This window comes from Doryrhamphus excisus, linkage group LG23, assembly GCF_037039965.1.
Source record: "Doryrhamphus excisus strain RoL-2023G ecotype Guam linkage group LG23, RoL_Dexc_Guam_v1.1, whole genome shotgun sequence".
Classification (NCBI taxonomy): domain Eukaryota; kingdom Metazoa; phylum Chordata; class Actinopteri; order Syngnathiformes; family Syngnathidae; genus Doryrhamphus; species Doryrhamphus excisus.
In genome coordinates, this window is record NC_136379.1 from 5,035,857 (window position 1) to 5,052,406 (window position 16,550).

Here is a 16,550-nt window from a genome sequence, read left to right on the forward strand (position 1 = left end):
GCAAGAACTCATTTCATTAGACAATTCATAGTGCATAAAAATGCTTTAAAATCCAAAATATTAAGAAATATGGGCTCCAGCAGATCTAATGAGGGTAAGCCGTATGAAAAATGGATGGATGGATATTAAGAAATACACATTGAAACGCTCAGGTGCAAAATACAACTAATTGATATTGCTATGTAATGGCCAGAAATGACAGGATGGCTTGGATGCAGATGTAAACATTACCATGTCTTGTCATTATGATTAATGCATCTTCCACCAGGGAATGCACTGAAAATGTAAATAAATCCAAATGAAGTCATCTTTGCTACTGCCCAGGGAGACAGAGGCACACCCACCTTTACGCAAATTGCCCGAGATTTCCAGGAACCCCCCCCCCCCCCCCCATGTGTCATAAAAAATGATTATTGATATTTTTCTGCAATTTAAAGTACATGCTACAGTTTACCGTAATTCTGAAAACGGCATCAAAATGCATAATCTTTTGACTGTTGCCCCTCCCTTCTCATGCAATGGACTATTCCATAATATGGAGGGAGGGGTATATAGTAAACATGCTATGTAAAGTTACAACTTAAGATGAGCATGTTCTTCCCGTGCATGCGTGGGTTTTCTCCGGGTACTCCGGTTTCCTCCCACATATTCCAAAAACATGCTAAGTTAATTGGAAAGCAGCAAAACAGCCTCAGACCATCACACTACCACCACCTTATTTTACTGTTGGTATGATGTTCTTTTTCTGAAAAGTGGTGTTACTTTTACTCTAGTAATGAGACACACACCTTCCAAAAAAATTCAACTTTTGTTTTGTCAGAGTGGTTAGCATGCAGGCCTCACAGCTAGGAGACCCGAGTTCAATTCCACTCTCTGGTACTCCAGTTTCCTCCCACATTAAAAAAACATGCTAGGTTAATTGGCGACTCCAAATTGTCCATAGGTATGAATGTGAGTGTGAATGGTTGTTTGTTTATATGTGCCCTGTGATTGGCTGGCCACCAGTCCAGGGTGTACCCCGCCTCTCGCCCGAAGACAGCTGGGATAGGCTCCAGCACCCCCGTGACCCTCGTGAGGATAAGCGGTAGAAAATGAATGAATGATAACGGTAACATATTTCAAAACCAGGAAAAAATGGCCTAAATGACATACTCACATTTTGTAAAACCCACTGACCCACTGGTTTGTCTTCGGCCTAAATATGACTAAATATGCAACTGTGGAGAGAAAGTCCAGTTTTGCACTTAATTCCCTGCACCACCAAAGGAGCAAGAGCCTCTTACTACACTGACACACATCCAAAAAACTACAGGTATTACAAGGTGGAATTAATTCCCACCGTGTCAGCACCGACGTTCTACCTCTGTGAAGGCTCCATTTCCTGCGAGGCCTCCAACGCGCCTCGTTAGCCAGGAAGCTGAACGTTGTGCAAATCCTGCAACGCTGTCAACCGCTTCAGCACCGCCTCGAAGTCACCCACAAATCACCTCAAGCGTCTCCTGCCACTTGCGTGCTTGAATTCAGCCCCTAACAAATTCTCGACACATCCCCGTGGCTCCCTAACAGGAGCTGGCAGTTATTGAAGCAGTTCCTGCGGGAAGCAACAGAGGGCACTGCTGCATTTTCCCATGGTTGCTTGTCCCCCAAAGGAGTGGATGTACTGTATGTATCAGAGGGGCGCATACACTGTATGCGGTCTTATTCATAAAGACTTTGGTCAATGGTTTGGGCATAAATTTGTGATCACACACTCAGCAAAGTCCTTAAAAAGACGTAGTCAGCACCCGGCAGAAAGACAGCATGGGAGGCGACTGACTGCTGCACAGAGTCTTTTGCCTCTTCAAGCAAGCCAAAATGACAAGGTGCTGCTGCCTCAGCCTGCAGATAAATGCCACATCCGCTGAGGCTGAGCTGAAGCTCCGAAATGCACCTCACCGCCCCCACCACTACCCACTACCCACTACCCACACCCAAAAACAAGCATCTCTCATCGGCTCTGCTTGTGTCACGCAGACAAAAAGAGCAGAAAATCCAAATAAACATATTGTCCAACATTTCAACTTCCATGGCACTGATTGAAATCGCCAAGAAAATGATCACAGCTATACACCACAGAAAGTGTGCAGCTGCAAGATTTATGGTGTTGACAAAACCTTTCGATGCAATTAATCACAACATTGTTATTATAAAATTAGAAAGGTATAAAATAAGAGGGACCAAGTGGTTAGCGCGTAGGCCTCACAGCTAGGAGACCATGGTTCAATTCCACCCTCGGCCATCTCTGTGTGGAGTTTGCATGTTCTCCCCGTGCATGCGTGGGTTTTCTCCGGGTACTCCGGTTTCCTACCACATTCCAAAAACATGCTAGGTTAATTAGCGACTCCAAATTGTCCATAGGTATGAATGTGAGTGTGAATGGTTGTTTGTCTATATGTGCCCTGTGATTGGCTGGCCACCAGTCCAGGGTGTACCCCGCCTCTCGCCCGAAGACAGTTGGGATAGACTCCAGCACCCCCCGCGACCCTCGTGAGGAAAAGCGGTAGAAATTGAATGAATGAATGAATGAATAAAATAAGAGGGACCAAGTGGTTAGCACGCAAGCCTCACAGCTAGGAGATCTGAGTTCAATTCCACTCTCGGATATCTCTGTGTGGAGTTTGCATGTTCTCCCCGTGCATGCGTGGGTTTTCTCCAGGTACTACGGTTTCCTCCCACATTCCAAAAACATGTTGGGTTTTCCAGCATGAAGTGCCTTTTTATGATCATACCACAGCATCTCAATAGGATTCAGGTCAGGACTTTGACTAGGTCACTCCAGAGTCTTAATTTTGTTTTTCTTCAGCCATTCAGAGGTGGACTTGCTGGTGTGTTGTGGATCTTTGTCCTGCCGCAGAACCCAAGTTGGTTTCAGCTCAACGTGATTCTTGGACATTTTTTTTGGGTAGACAGCAGAATTCATGGTTTCATTTATCACAGCAAGTCTTCCAGGTCCTAAAGCAGCAGAACAGCCCCAGACCATCACACTACCACCACCATATTTTACTGTTGGTATGATGTTCCTTTTTTGAAAAGTGGTGTTACTTTTACTCCAGTTATGGGACACACACCTTGCCACAAAATTTAACTTTTGTTTTGTTAGAGTGGTTAGTGCGCAGGCCTCACAGCTGGGAGACCCAAGTTCAATTCCACTCTCGGCCATCTCTGGTACTACGGTTTCCTCCCACATTCCAAAAACATGCTAGGTTAATTAGCGACTCCAAATTGTCCATAGGTATGAATGTGAGTGTGAATGGTTGTTTGTCTATATGTGCCCTGTAATTGGCTGGCCACCAGTCCAGGGAGTACCCCGCCTCTTGCCTGAAGACAGCTGGGATAGGCTCCAGCACCCCCTGCAACCCTCTTGAGAATAAGCGGTAGAAAATGAATGAATGAATAAAATAAGAGCGTTAGTGATGAATTGGGTTCAAATATATTGTGCGGCATCCCCCTGGGGTCAATACTGGGACCAGAACTGAACCAAAGTAAAGCTAAGATAATGCTATTTGGTAATAGCAGAAAGGATACTTATACGCAAATACAAATTGATGGAGTGGACATCAAAAGAGTGAACAAAAACAACATTGTGGGAGTCGTTAGTATAGTTATAGTTCAATTCCCACAGGCTTGTCAAAGTAACACACACCAAGATGCCGACTGACTGTTAGGGACATGCTGTGTTGTGTCATTGTTATGTTGACTATTGACCACCATATTGGTCATCCTGCAGGGACCTCATGATCCGACTCGGAGCCTTCTGACCAAGATAATGCTGAATTCTCTTTTTCCTCACAAAGGCTCATCAAGATAATTTGGACTGAAGTGCTTTGCTTTTGTTTCCACTGGAAGCGGTTTGCTTGCCAATGATTAGAAAGGTATTGTTTTTACGATGATTAGACAGCGCTTTGTTTGCAAGCAGATGTGTGTTGATAGGAAATACAAAAAAAAAGGACCCACCAGGACGACCATTAAGCAACCAAATCACCCCTTGGTTACAATTAGACACAAGATGGACGGTTCCAGGGGTGAAACTCCTTCCTCCAGACTGTCTTGAATGAAAGATTAAACGTCAAGATGGTCATCGCTTCAATATTACCAGGCATGTCATGGTGTGTTTGGACGGCAGGGAGGTCAACTGTTTGCTTTTTCCAAAGAGGTAATTACCAGATAATCTTATCTGCTCAGGATTTCTCACTCCTGAGATAAAAAAAAAAACCCAAAGCCATTCTAATCAATCACTAAAGGGCCTGTTTGCAACTGGCTTAAAATGATTTTTCCCCATGCCACTGCCGGCTAGCATATGTTACAAAATAGTGGTAATAAAAACAATAAAAAAAGAAAACAATTGTGAAATTGTCAGGCATTTCAACTGTCCATCGTGGCCTTGTTTTTACTGTTGTCTTTAATTTAGATAAGAGCGTGTCACCAAATTTACATGGCTAACAAATTCCAAGTAAATACAAAAAAAGTCTGAAATATTATCTAAATACCCTAATAACTAAATTAAATTAAATTAAATTAAATTAAATTAAATTAAATTAAATTAAATTAAATTAAATTAAATTAAATTAAATTAAATTAAATTTGGATAGCGCTTTTCAAAATACTCAAAGACACTTTACAGAAGAATGGAGTTGAATAGAAACAAGTAAACAGAGCAAAAGATACATTAAAAAAACATTCATTTGTTTATACACAGCTAAAACATAAAAGCGTAAAAGCGGGGTGTGTGTAATAATCTTACGATAATTACAATACAACATCAAACTAATTCAGTAACCACACAGTTTGCTCATAATTACATTACAAACATGCAATAATTACATACAAAAACTAAATAAAAAAAATACCTACATGAATTACCTATCTACAACTAGACATTTCTTATTTATAGATATGTCTTATTTCTTATTATTTTAGTGTGGATTGCTATAGATTTGAATGAGCGTTTTCATTTTCAATATTCGATATTTTAAATGATATTTTAGCGCCCCCTATAAAGGCCACGGCGCCCTTAGCACCCGCCCATACAATATGGCCAGCCAGGTTTGATTTGGTGTTCATTGCACGTGGGCGTGGCTCACGTGCTTGCAGTAAAAAGAGGACGGGATATAATGCTAATAAACATAGTTCATTCAATTATCAGTATTAATAAGTTATTATGCTGCATTTATTTGTTTTTTTTTAACTATTATTTATTATTGACTTTATTTTATTTGACTTTTTCTTTCATCTCTGTATAAAGCTGTCCATTGTTGCACATTTGCTGTTATTTGTGTTTTTCCTATCTCATTGAAATATATATATATATATATATATATATATGTATATATATATATATATATATATGTATATGTATATATATATATATATGTATATGTATATATATGTATGTATATATATATATATATATATATATATGTATGTATGTATATATATATATATATATATATATGTATGTATATATATATATATATATATATATGTATGTATATATATATATATATATATATATATATCAAAAGCGGCCCCCACAAGTAGAAAAAGTTTGGAATCCTCAATACAAGAGCTGGTTGTGTTTTTAAGCTCATTTTTTGCAATTTTAGATGCGTTTCCCATATCGTAGTAAAGCCGCATCCAACCATCTGTGTACCTTAGAGCTGCAACACGTTTAAAACGACACATTGAAGGAGTTCAAAAGTTTGCCTTCTCCTTAAAAGTCACGGCAGAGCTGCATTTCAATCATGAGACAACGGCAGGAGATGGAGTCAAAGCTAAGATGGCAGCCTCCAAAGCACGCTGGAATCACAAGTCATCAAGCGAATCCTTTCGCCCGTGTGCCAAATCTCCCCAGAAAGCACAGATGGCTTCGTCACGAAGGTCCGCGAGCTGAGCACAAATAAGGTTTTAACGCTAAACAGACAAGTAAAAAGGAGTTTAACGGCAAAGCAGATGCATTGTGGGTGCTTGAGAGCGAACATTGCCAACACTGGAACCTGTTTGCTCGTGTCTTTTATTTGTTCCAAAGCAGCAGAGGAGCGGCAATCCGGTCATGTGATTTTTTTTCATGTGATCGGCTTTTCAACCGAGCGTGGTGAACACTAAAGTCGAATAATTTGTATTTGAAATATCCAACTCGGCTGCACGGCGGTCGTGTGGTTAGCGTGCAGACCTCACAGCTAGGAGACCAGGGTTCAATTCCACCCTCAGCCATCTCTGTGTGGAGTTTGCATGTTCTCCCCGTGCATGCGTGGGTTTAAAAAAAACAAAAAACATGCTCGGTTAATTGGAAAGCAGCAAAACAGCCTCAGACCATCACACTACCACCACCATATTTTACTGTTGGTATGATGTTCTTTTTCTGAAAAGTGGTGTTACTTTTACTCCAGTAATGAGACACACACCTTCCACAAAAATGCAACTTTTGTTTTGTCAGAGTGGTTAGCACGCAGGCCTCACAGCTAGGAGACCCGAGTTCAATTCCACTCTCTGGTACTCCAGTTTCCTCCCACATTCCAAAAACATGCTAGGTTAATTAGCGACTCCAAATTGTCCATAGGTATGAATGTGAGTGTGAATGGTTGTTTGTCTATATGTGCCCTGTGATTGGCTGGCCACCAGTCCAGGGTGTACCCCGCCTCTCGCCTGAAGACAGCTGGGATAGGCTCCAGCACCCCCGCGACCCTCGTGAGGAAAAAGCGGTAGAAAATGAATGAATGAATGAATATCCAACTCACCACATCTAGATTGTGTTCTGACTGCTGATTGGACGAGCAAGGCAAGGCGCATGTGTGCAGTGGAGACATGGTCAGAAGCAAGATACTGCACATTAAAATAAAACTATGTGATTAATGCGAACACAGCCATGTGTTTTATGACGAGAAGCACTCTGCAGCTATGTGCTCGACGCCCTTGACACACACGCTAATCGCTGAGGCGGTGACGCCAGGAGGAACAGGTACTACTTTCACTTTTAAGGTTCCAAATACCACAAAGGTCTCCAATGACGCCAGGAAGTCCCTACATTTGGCGTTTTGGGAAAATAAGTCACCAAGAGGGTTTGGAGAATGTACCATACAGTATTTAAATCATATTCTTCTTACGCTAAAGTACCATATTTACGTTGTATTTCACACACCTGTAATATACCATATTTACATCATATTCAATGGTACACTGCCATATTTATTAGGGATGTCCGATATCAACATAAAAATGTGATATCGGTTGATATCGGTATGTGTTCCCGATCATGAAAGCACATATATGTTCATTCCACCATAGTATGTCATTTTACATATATCGGTATCGGCTGATATCGGTATTGGGAATTAAGACAATATCGGCTTATCAGTTTTCAGCAAAAAAGTCAATATTGGACATCCCGCATCCATGGGGAGAACATGCATACTCCACACAGAGATGGAATCGAACTCGTGTTTCCTAGCTGTGTGGCCTGCGTGCTAACTTTAACATTAATTAATTCATTCATTCATTTTCTACCGCTTTTTCCTCACTAGGTTCACACAGGAATGCTGAAGCCTATTCCAGCTGTCTTTGGGCGAGAGGCGGGGTACACCCTGGACTGGTGGCCAGCCAATCACAGGGCACATATAGACAAACAACCATTCACACTCACATTCATACCTATGGACAATTTGGAGTCGCTAATTAACCTAGCATGTTTTTGGAATGTGGGAGGAAACCGGAGTACCCGGAGAAAACCCACGCATGCACGGGGAAAACATGCAAACTCCATACAAGAGATGGCTGAGGGTGGAATTGAACCCTGGTCTCCTAGCTGAGCTATTTTTTTAGATATATATAATTTTTTTGTTAGAAAGTAAATTCGAATACACCAAGTGTACAGCTTGTGTACGCAGCCATTATTGTAGAAACATACGGCCACAAGATATCGTATCGACAATCTTCCAGAGGTGAAACGCCACGGAAGGACAAAACGTCACTGACTCTTTGACAGCGGCGTCGAGCCGCGGATAAACGCCTGTAGCTTACTTTAATTGTGAAAGCTATCCGCCGTGATTATTTTCATTGTCAACAAATTCTCTTAGAAAGCCCCCACGCTGCTACCCGCTTGACATTTGTTAAACGTCCTCCAGAGGTGGCGGAGGCGTCATCTTTGTCAGCTGACAGCAGCAATCATTGCATTTGACTTGAGACGACAATTACGGCAACATTTAACCCTCTATTGGAGCTGGAATTGCTCTGAAAGTGAAACACACACAAAGTAACACAATAATGAACCTTACACACGAATGAGACGCCTCACTTCCACGTACTTGTCAGCACTCCTTCGCTTATTCTCTTTCGACACTAAAGGCTGTATGTATAATGCACAGCGCTGTCATTCCGCTGCGAGAAACAAATGCTGCAATAGATGCCGCCCGGATGACGCGTGGGCTTTGAACTCCATGCAACCTGCTGGCGGAGTCCTGCGTCGTGGACCAGCGCTGAACATCTCATATGGGGTTTAAAACACGGTATAAACACTGCAGCAATGCGAGCGGTGGGAAGCGAAGTCCAGCAGGTCAGTCAGTCACACTGCGATGTAGCGCTAAAGGTTGTTTGAAGCAGCGCATGATCCCTGTTTGGGGTCAAGAACGAGCCGAATACGAGAACCAATTCTTGAAAACACCAAATAGGAAGCCAAGTGATACTTGTTATACTCTTGGACCATATCTTATCAAATACATTCAAACCTTGGTTTTTGTATGCTTCGTTTTTTTACTCTCTCACACCAGCTACCCTCATGTCCTCCTTCACTACATCCATTCCTCTACGCCTCCGTAGAGGAATGGATGTCCAAAACATCTCAGTCTCCCTCCTGATCCTATCCATCCTGGTCACTCCCAATGAGAACCATCTCAGTCTGGCCTCTCTGACTTGATCTCCAAGGCCTCTAACATGTAATGTCCCTCTGATATACTCCCTCCTGATCCTATCCATCCTGGTCACTCCCAATGAGAACAATCTCAGTCTGGCCTCTCTTACTTTATCTCCAAGGCCTCTCACATATAATGTCCCTCTGATGTAATCCTTCCTGATCCTTTCCATCCTGGTCACTCTCAATGAGAACCATCTCAGTCTGGCCTCTCTGACTTCATCTCCAAGGCCTCTAACGTGTAATGTCCCTCTGATGCACTCCTTCCTGATCCTATCCATCCTGGTCACTCCCAATGAGAACAATCTCAGTCTGGCCTCTCTTACTTTATCTCCAAGGCCTCTCACATATAATGTCCCTCTGATGTAATCCTTCCTGATCCTTTCCATCCTGGTCACTCTCAATGAGAACCATCTCAGTCTGGCCTCTCTGACTTCATCTCCAAGGCCTCTAACGTGTAATGTCCCTCTGATGTACTCCTTCCTGATCCTATCCATCCTGGTCACTCTCAATGAGAACCATCTCAGTCTGGCCTCTCTGACTTCATCTCCAAGGCCTCTAATATGTAATGACCCTCTGATGTACTCCTTCCTGATCCTATCCATCCTGGTCACTCCCAATGAGAACCATCTCAGTCTGGCCTCTCTGACTTTATCTCCAAGGCCTCTAACATGTAATGTCCCTCTGAGGTAATTCTTCCTGATCCTATCCATCCTGGTCACTCCCAATGAGAACCATCTCATTGCTACCTCCAGTTCTGCTTCTGTCTTTTTCTCAGTGGCACCCAGTTTTCATACAGTATTACAAATATACTATATACATATAGTACATACATATAGTTTATCGCAGCTTCACTCTATGACAGTTTTTCAAAATATATTCAGAAATCATGCTGTTTTGTGGTTGAATCCAATGTATTATTAGTCAAAAAACACGCATATTGAAGGAAATCTTATGCATTCTTGGCCTAAATTCAGCATTGTCAAACATAAAAATGGCAAATGGTGCAATATGAAGCATATCGCAATGTTAATGTGAGTGATGACTTGGCTTTTATGTCTTATTTTATCTTATTTTGTCCACAATATTGGGTCAAATGAGTGTAATGGTGACTATAGAGGTGTTGTTTTGTGTCTGGAGGACTCTAAAATGTTAAAAACTGTATTTAGAAGGCTGTAAACAGATTTGGTTTGGACAAAGTTTCTCATTCAATAGCACAGGTAATAACAATCCCTTTGACCGGTAGTGGATATGCAGTATCATTATATTGATTGTTTAATGCTGTTAAACATTGTTCAATGAAAAAATATTTCTCTCCACAGTTTTATGTGAAAATCTGAAAAAAAAATCACAATTTGATGAAATTTGGTGTACAATAAAAATGATAATGATTTGAAGAATAAATGAAGATAAGAAAAGGGTAAATATAAAACTAAAATGTATTAAATAAATGAATAAATAAAGAAATATTATATAAAATATAATATTATATAAATATTATATAAAAATATGATCAATATTTCAAATAAATGATATTTTGATAAATACAATAAAATATTGTATTAAATACAATAAAAAAGTTATTAAAAGAATAAATAATAATCTAATAAATAATAAATAATCCAAAAAATAAATTAATTAAATGTGATTAAGATTAAAATAAAAGTAAACATGTGAATAAAACATTGGTAAAAAATAAATAAAGGAGTTTCTCATTTGGCATTCTTCAGCTAGCCCACAGAGAATCTGCTGGCCTAGCTGTCCCTACGCCTCCGTGTTCCGAGCGAGGGTGCGTCAGCACTCCCCCCCCATTGGAAGGATCAGCGCAGGCTGGGTGGGATAATCCCCATTGTGCTAATCTGAGAGACTCGCCTCTGGGATCTCACCAAACCGACTTGCTGAAACAGACAGCTTCAGCGGGCAGCTCCCTGAACATGGAACGACACAAACCAGTCTGGGTTTCATCCTGACATTCACCTCACCAAAAGAGTCCGTGATCTCAATGAAACGGGACAACCTTGGACCTGGAAGGAGGTTGGTCATTTGTACACATTCGTCCCTCAAGATATCAACTTGGTCACACTAGAACCACAAATAGAGTTCAGTGGTACCTCTGACGTCCAACACAAATAATGCTTCCCATAGGAAAGAATGATCAAAGAAATAATCCGTCCTCGGGTCACCATCATTCCCAACATTCCTACTTGTCAGAAAAGTGTAACAAGAAGTGAGCCACTGTTATGATGAAGATGTAAATTAGACACAAGCTTAGTTTATAGCTTTGTTTGTCACAGTTTGCATTCTCGAGTATCCTGTGAATTTTCACTGGAGGGAATTGTGTCTTTGCACAGCAATCAGGTGTGTCACAAATAACACTTCTCAGTTTATGTCAGGTTCAAACTCCCATTGACACTTGTAAAAACACTTAATTACAGAAGAGACAGACAACAAAATTCAAAGTTTTCTCGCAGCGAGGAGAGTGAAACAACATACCCAGTGACATGCCATTCATGCTCCTATTATTTTATTATCTTTAGGAGGTCCCCTATACATTGTTGTGCAAAATGTGTGCCAAATGTGGCCCGCAGGACACTAGTTTGAGGCCCCCGCCTTAATATGAAAGTTTAAAGTTAGTGCGGCCTGCGCAAGTTTGATATGGATGCTGTATGGTATCATGTACCCAGAAAAAATGATTACGTTTGATTAATGTTCATGTTAAAGGGTAAATAACTGTTAATAGTTATCCTCCCTATCCGTGTGGAAGTGGTTAGTTTTTGGCTATTTAAGTTTAAAGGAAATAACTTGGAGGCTACCGTTTAGGTCGCTAGCTCTCGAGTTTGCGAGTTAGCATGTGTCTCAAGACTCTGCAGTTGCGCAATATGTTGTAAATAAAAAGAGCATAAATGTGACTATAATCGTGTTTTGTCATGTCTACAGGGCTCTAATAATGCTTTGTTAATTTTAAACTGAAAAAAATAATTTGTCTACCCACCAACTATATGTGGTTTCTTAAGTTTTTATTATTTGCCGTTTTATTATTATTATTATATTTATTTATTTATTACTGATTGATTGATTTTCTTTATACTTGATTTGTTTATTTATTTTTCATCTTATTTTGTGTAGAAAAATGAAAAGTAAGATTTGAAAACAGTGGAATGTTTTATCAGAGTTTTTCTTGTAGAAAATTGGAACCAAAGCGAAGTTTTTTAAATTTTTTTGTTTTTAATAAATGCGTTTTTTTTTGGGGGGGGGGGGGGAACCTGATGGGGCCCAGTCTCACCCAGACCTGAGCTCCAGTGGCCCCCAAGTAAATGGACTTTGAGACCCCTGATCTAAGCAAACGGGTACAAGCGTGATAACTAACACTATAATAATTGTATTTACATTTTATTCTAACAGTTCAACTCTTCCATAAGATTAGCACAACATAAGCAGAGCGAACGAGCATGTCGCTTGCTAACACCAGCCTCAGGCGAATCCTCAGAATTTCTCTCTTTGTGTTCTTGTTAGTCATCAATTCAATAGGCTCGCTAATTTCGGATTAATTACCATGTGGCACAAAACCCACACCACCAGGAATTAATCATGACCCAAAAACGAGAACAAAACACAATTTCTTTTTCTTATTTTTCGGGTGTCAGGCGGCAAAAACAGCAAAATGCAAGTAGAAGAACTCAGTAATTCTTCATTACAGCTTTGGATCAGTTAACGAGGGGACACTTTATTCAACAACATTCATGGAGGCCCCCTCGGGATCTCCCACGCCCTGCAAGATGTCATCATTTGTTAGGGCTGTAAAATGAAACTCACTACAAAGTTGCGGTAATTTCACAAGAATAAAGTCAAAATATTACCAGAAAAATATTGTAAACTAACAAGAAAAATGTGCAATTTCATGAGAATAACATCATATTATGAAAAAAAAATTGTCACCTTAGATGAATAATGTTGAAATATTATTGGCTAATTAGGAAATGATTAGGAATTAATTAGGAATAGATGTTTTCAAACAGTCGGCATCTTTTTTTGATCATTTTCTCTGCTCTTGATGTTCCGTGAAGTTTCTTTGGCGTAAGTGCGGATCATGACGGGGGAAGTGAACTGCCAAAATATTCAAATCAAACTGAACGATGCAACCGTGAGCGAGAGCGTCTTGTGCCGCAAAAAGCAACAAACTTGCTGTGCGTCATGCACATCTTCACCGCAACTTCCCGCAATGCTGTGCCTGGAGGAAAAAATGTCTTTTGGAGAGTTTGGCATTTTAAACAAACAGGAAGCTGCAGGGAGTCCCGCGGGATGATTATTGTTTCAAGAGGTTGGACGGGCGGGTGGCATGAGGTGGGAGGGAGTGACTTGTTGTTGAGACATTCCCGGAGGAACACGTTTTAAGAAAACACTTGGCTGCCATTCCATTTGACCAACACAGCATCCAGCTGAAAATCAATAGCAAGAAAAAGAATAACTTGGGGACCAGACTTCCTTCTGACAGAGGAAAATGACTCATTTCTGAGTAAAACGTCTCATTCCAAACGGAATCTCTCATTTCTCAACCAAATGTCTCACTCCCAGTGAAATGCTCCATTAACAATGAACATCTCATTCCAAATCAAATGTCTCATTCCCAAGGAAACCTCTCATTCCCAACTAAACATCTCATTCCCAATCAAATCTCTCATCTCCAATGCAACATCTCATTCTAAATGGAAAGTTATTCCCAATGAAACATCAAGCAAAATATTTTCTTCCCAGTGAAACGTCTCATTTCTCAATCAAATGTCTCATTGCCAGTGAAGTATCACATTAACAAAAAACATCTTATTCCAAATCAAATGTCTCATTCCCAAAGAAACATCTCATATCCAAGCAAATGTCTCATTCTCAATCAAATCTCTCATCACCAATGCAACATCTCATTCTCAATGAAAGGTCTCATTCCAAATGGAATGATATTCCCAAAACATCAAGCAAATATATTTTTCCCAGTGAAATGTCTCATTTCTCAATCAAGTGTCTCACTCCCAGTGAATTGTCCCATGAACAAAAAACATCTCATTTTAAATCAAATGTCTCATTCTCAATCAAATCTCTCATCTCCAATGACTCATTCTCAATGGAAGGTCTCATTCCAAATGGAATGTTATTCCCAATGAAACATCAAGGAAATATCTTCTTCCCAGTGAAACATTTGATTTCATTCTCAAATGTCTCATTCCCAATGGATTTTCCCATTAACAAAAAACATCTCATTCCATATCAAATGTCTCATTCCCAAAGAAACGTCTCGTTCCCAACTAAACATCTCATTCCCAATCAAATGTGTCATTGGAATGTCTCATTCTCAATCAAATCTCTCATCTCCAATGCAACATCTCATTCTCAATGGGAGGTCTCCTTCCAAATGGAACGTCTCATTTCTCAATCAAGTGTCTCACTCCCAGTGAATTGTCCCATTAACAAAAACATCTCATTCCAAATCAAATGTCTCATTCCCAAAGAAACGTCTCCTTCCCAACTAAACATCTCATTTTCAAGCAAATGTCTCATTCTCAATCAAATCTCTCATCCTCAATGCAACATCTCATTCTCAATGGACCGTCTCATTCCAAATCAAATGTGACATATCCCATCAAATGTCTTATTCCCAATCAAACCTCTCAATGAAACGTAGCGTTCCAAATGAAATGTCTCATGACCAATGAAACTTCTCATTGTCAAGCAAATGTATTGTTCAGTCACACATCTCATTCCCAATCAAATGTCTCATTCCCAATCAAATCTTGCATACCCAATAAAGCATCTCATTCTAAAGCAAATTTCTGACCCCCAAAGAAACATCTAATTCTCAATGGAATGGCTCATTCCAAATGAAACATCTCATTCCCAAAGTCACACCTGCCTATAGTCAACATGTTTTTCCAATTTCCCCAAAATTTTCCAGATTTTTCCATCCTTCATTTTGCCCTGTGAGCTGCAACAAGCATGGACAAGGTCAGTCAGTGATGCTTTGGGGTGGTTGTGATAAATCTGCATCAATCCCATGTTTGAAATGTGCAGATAAGCACCCTCAGGAGCGGCGTCCATTATGCTTGGAGAGAGAGAGACTGGTCACTGAAGGTGTCACATGGGAGTAATGTAAGAGCAGGAAGAGCTGCATTTCCACAGCAGGACTCTCTCACTGAGCCTCTGATTGGATGGCGCCATACTCTCTGCTGATGTAAAAGGGGGGGCGTAATTATGGCTTTAACCTTTATGGCCACTTTCTGCATTGAATCCTCTTAAGAGCGAGAATAAAGCGGCGATTGGTGGACTTCTGTACATTTCATGAGTTGCACGTCTATTTCATCGGGGTTAATTTATCTGAGGATGATGTACAAGAGCTCTTTTTCCAGTATATAACCTTCTTTTAGAGGGAGGAGGGAGTGAAAGCCATGGATAAGAGGGCTTCTTTATCTGAGAGCTTTTCAAATATAAAACAAACGCACTACCTTGAAAATATGACAAAACCCACTGGAATCTGTTAAAAAGAGAATAAAAAGTCAATTTGGATGATGATTACAAATAAAAGTTGCTTTTATTAGTTGGATTCCACAACATCATTTATGCTGCATTCTACAATTTTGTAATGTTTTGCATCTTTTCTTCTTAAAACTACCCAGCTAACATCTTATTGATCAATACAACATTAATTACAGGACTACAGGAAGTTCTTTTATTAGTCTACACAGGAATAAATCATATTTCCCCAATCAGATAATTAAGATGTTATTCAAATCTGTTCCTTTAAGACATATTCATGTTCTATTAAATGCTAAAGCAAAAAAAATTAAATACAAGCCAATAATTAATTGGGTGCTGGATAGACCATTGGCAATAACTTGAACCAAAAAAAGTTAAAAACATCCTTCTTTTCTCTGACTAGCAATGGTGTGCACTTAGAAAAGTGGTTCTAAAATGGAGGTTATTGAGTATGCAAATGGTGTGTTTAGGAAAATAAGTGATGGTTGAAGAAACATCCATTTCATCCCATTCTGCTCTGTTTTGAACTGCCATATCTTTTGATTGGGAGCCCTGTGAGGATCACTTTGTTCATTCGTGCATCCTGATCCGTCTCATCAATTAGATTTTTCGTTTTCTCAATTATTTTTTTTTTGGCTTCTTTCCCTTCCTCAAATATTGCTTTGATATCACCCTGTAGAAGTTTTATTATATAATGATCTTATATATATTGCTTTTCATCCATAGGCTCCTTAATTATGTGTGTTTTTTCCACTTTTCTGACCTATGAATGTAGTTATTGTTATTATTGTTATTGTTGTATTGTCATGTTAAATGATGAGGTTTCCAGATGAGGTTTGCGCATTTAGCAATGGGCCCTGGAAGAAATTTGGGATGGCTCAAAACGCCCAGTTTCAGAAGGCGTGGTAAAATTGCCCCTTTGTGATGTCGCAGAGGAGCAGACTTCCTTATATGGCCATGGCTGTAAGCTATGGCAAAATACTCTGTGGTCTGACAAAACATTCATTCATTCATTCATTCATTCATTTTCTACCGCTTATCCTCACAAGGAGCTTATCCCAGCTGTTCAGTCAGCTGGTGGCCAGCCAATCAC